Genomic DNA, 3,598 nt, shown 5'->3' with positions numbered 1-3,598 from the left:
AAATGTGATAAGGATGCAACACAAAACGTTTGGTTGAGATGTTTGCTGCGCTTGGCGGTATTTTGACCGCTTTTGACAGATTTCGACCGTTTTTTGGCGGTTTTCAGCTATAGCGACAAAACGGTTAGAGATATTGTAAAAGTTAGGGTAAAAGAACACTCAAATAAGCATCATTCAATAGGATAAGGAAAGTCGTGTGATGTTCACACCAGATTTTTTACTTTCTATTACTACAGTTTAGCGGAGCTATACTAGTAATGAAAGTATTGCAATCGGTCCAAATTTTCAAAATCGGGAAATGGTTGGAAATATCCGTTTTGGGATCCCCTGATGTCAAAAAAGTGATTTTTAGCCCATGGTCTGTACGTATGTATGTACGCACGTACGTACGTACGTACGTACGTACGTACGTTACGTACGTACGTACGTTACGTACGTACGTACGTTACGTACGTACGTACGTTACGTACGTACGTACGTTACGTACGTACGTACGTTACGTACGTACGTACGTTACGTACGTACGTACGTTACGTACGTACGTACGTTACGTACGTACGTACGTTACGTACGTACGTACGTTACGTACGTACGTACGTTACGTACGTACGTACGTTACGTACGTACGTACGTTACGTACGTACGTACGTTACGTACGTACGTACGTTACGTACAGACCATGGGCTAAAAATCACTTTTTTGACATCAGGGGATCCCAAAACGGATATTTCCAACCATTTCCCGATTTTGAAAATTTGGACCGATTGCAATACTTTCATTACTAGTATAGCTCCGCTATACTGTAGTAATAGAAAGTAAAAATTGGTCCCTTAAGGGGTTAAATCTCCCCTTGAACTAAAGCACCCTTTAACTTGAAGCTCCCTAAAACTTGAATCCCTTCTACAATCAAAGCCCCCTTGAACCGAGACCTCTGAACTTACATAAGACCTTTGTCAGACTGCGAGAATAATAATAATAATAGAATAGAATAGAATATACCTTGTTTATCCTGCCCGATTAGGACTGAAAAGTTCCTTTACCCCAGAAAAAACGAAAAAAAGTAATAGTGCTTATTTATACTACTCGCATAAGACTGAAAAGTCCCTTTACTCCAGCAGTAGGCTTCTACTATTATTGTGATCAAATTCTCAAATTATATTGAGGTCTCAAATAAATGAGGATAAAATTCCATACCTCGGCTGGGATCGAACCCACGCCCTCCTGATTACCAGGCGAGCGTCTTGACCACTGCACCACCGAGGCAGGACTATAGCATCTAAAGTCTCCGTCCCGAAATTGAAGTGAGAGGGAGGGCAGGAAAGGATTTTGTTTTGAACAATGGCTGCCGCACATCTTAAGAGAAGCGCGACTCCGCGCTACTAAAAGTCGTGCCACTACGCTTCCAATGTGCGGCAGGCCTTGAAGTGGACGCGCGAGCGCATTACTCTTCAAGCTAACTAGACTGGCAGGCCTAAGACCTTGTTTAGACTGCGGGAGTAAAGGGACTTTTCAGTCTCATTCTGGCAGGATAAACAAGGTATATTCTATTCTATTCTACTCTTCAAGCTAACTAGACTGGCAGGCCCGATAATTTCTCCTCTGTTTTTCTCAATTCCAGGGTTTCGGGAACAAGAGTATAACCCTGTACGATATTCGGGCCGAGCTCTGTTGTCGGTACAAGGATTTGCGCGCACCCTATCAGTCCTGCAACACGGAACAACTGTTTGATATGTTGACTAAAGAAACACCGGAGTCTTTGTACATAGGTAAGTCGAAATTTGGTACTGGTCAAAATCCGCCCCGGGCGGGAATCGAACCCGCGGCCTAGCGCTTACAAGGCAGATGCACTACCAACTAAGCTAACTAGGCTGGCAATTCACCAATTTTAATTAGATGTTTGGAATCGATGCTTCAGTGCAGCTTAAGAGCCAGTCTTTTGTTAATAAAATATGGCCCTTCCGAGATTTTTTTCCAGACAATTTTTTGCTAACCATTCATTTCCTCTTCGTTCCCGTACACAGACCTCCCAAAGACCCGTACTACGATTTCACCGCCGAAAAGCGCGACAAGAAAACGGAAGAGGACAGCAAGAAGATCAAACAGAGACAGCAATACATCAAACGGGTCATAGTCCATCCCGCCTTTCACAATATATCCTACGCTGAGGCTGAAAAGTGGATGAAAACCATGGACCAAGGCGAAGTTATAGTGCGACCCTCTAGCAAGGTAAGCCACGCCTACCTCTATTCTAAGTCACGCCTACTTATATTCTAAGCCACGCCTACTTATATTCTAAGCCACGCCTACTTATATTCTAAGCCACGCCTACTTATATTCTAAGTCACGCCTACTTATATTTCACAATATATCCTACGCTGAGGCTGAGAAGTGGATGAAAACCATGGACCAAGGCGAAGTTATAGTGCGTCCCTCTAGCAAGGTAAGCCACGCCTACTTCTATTCTAAGCCACGCCTACTTATATTCTAAGCAACGCCTACTTACATATATTCTAAGCCACGCCTACTTATATTCTAAGCCACGCCTACTTATATGTGAGAAAATTTTCACTCCAAACGCTCAAACAAGGGATCTGGCATATTAGATTCATGCAGAATTTTTGGGCCTTGGATATAGAGGGTAATAAAGCTATACTTATCCTTACATCCAATGCCTCAAATCTGAAAGATAAAAAAAAAACTAATGGTACCATGTTATTCACCACCTACAACTACAAGGATCTTCTATGTTGACCCAGCACCTAAATGGGAAGTATTGTGTCTCTTTTTGGGAGTTTTTAGTGCCAAAACACGTTTTGAGATCCCTTATCAAATCAAATCGTGAATTATTTGTGTTAAATCAGAGAGCTTCGTCACAACCTTTGTGGGTATCACAGTATTACTAAGTGCCCCCTTTGCTTTTATTTCTCATCTACTCGTATCAATCTTTTAAATCGCCACTGGTCGCTACTTGATTAAAGTAGCTACTCCATTGTCCTCACGAGGCTGAGTGCACCCCGAACTCTAAGCACAGAGCCCAAAAAACTTCGACCCCGCTGGAAATCGAACCCGGGACTTCGGGCGTGCAAGCCTAGTGTGATACCCACTTGGCCACGAAGGTTACTTTTTTTCCCCCGGGTGGGAATCGACCCCTTACACCTAGCGCACTACCCTCCAAGCTAACTAGACTGGATATTTCCTTTTCTCTCCAAAGTTTTAGTAAGTTCCGACCATTTCCTAGTGAAAATACCGTAATAACATCATGGGGTAAGTTTTGGTAAGTTCCGAACATTTCCGAGCAAAAAATACCATAATAACATCATTGGGTAAGTTTTGGTAAGTTCCGAACATTTCCGAGTGAAAAATACCGTAATAACATCATTGGGTAAGTTTTGGTAAGTTCCGATCATTTCCGAGTGAAAAATTAAATAATATATAATAACATCATTAGGTATGTTTTGGTAAGTTCTGATCATTTCCGAGTGAAATACATCATAGTAGGTAACATAATTGGTTAGCTTTCAACTTTCATGTAGCTGGTCCTAACCAACTTTGGATATTATGTATCACCTCATCAGGTAAAACCCGGCATTTTAGGAGA

The sequence above is a fragment of the Diaphorina citri genome, unplaced genomic scaffold (assembly GCF_000475195.1).
Source record: "Diaphorina citri unplaced genomic scaffold, Diaci psyllid genome assembly version 1.1 scaffold5265, whole genome shotgun sequence".
NCBI classification, from domain to species: Eukaryota; Metazoa; Arthropoda; class Insecta; order Hemiptera; family Psyllidae; genus Diaphorina; species Diaphorina citri.
This window is presented reverse-complemented; position numbering follows the sequence as displayed.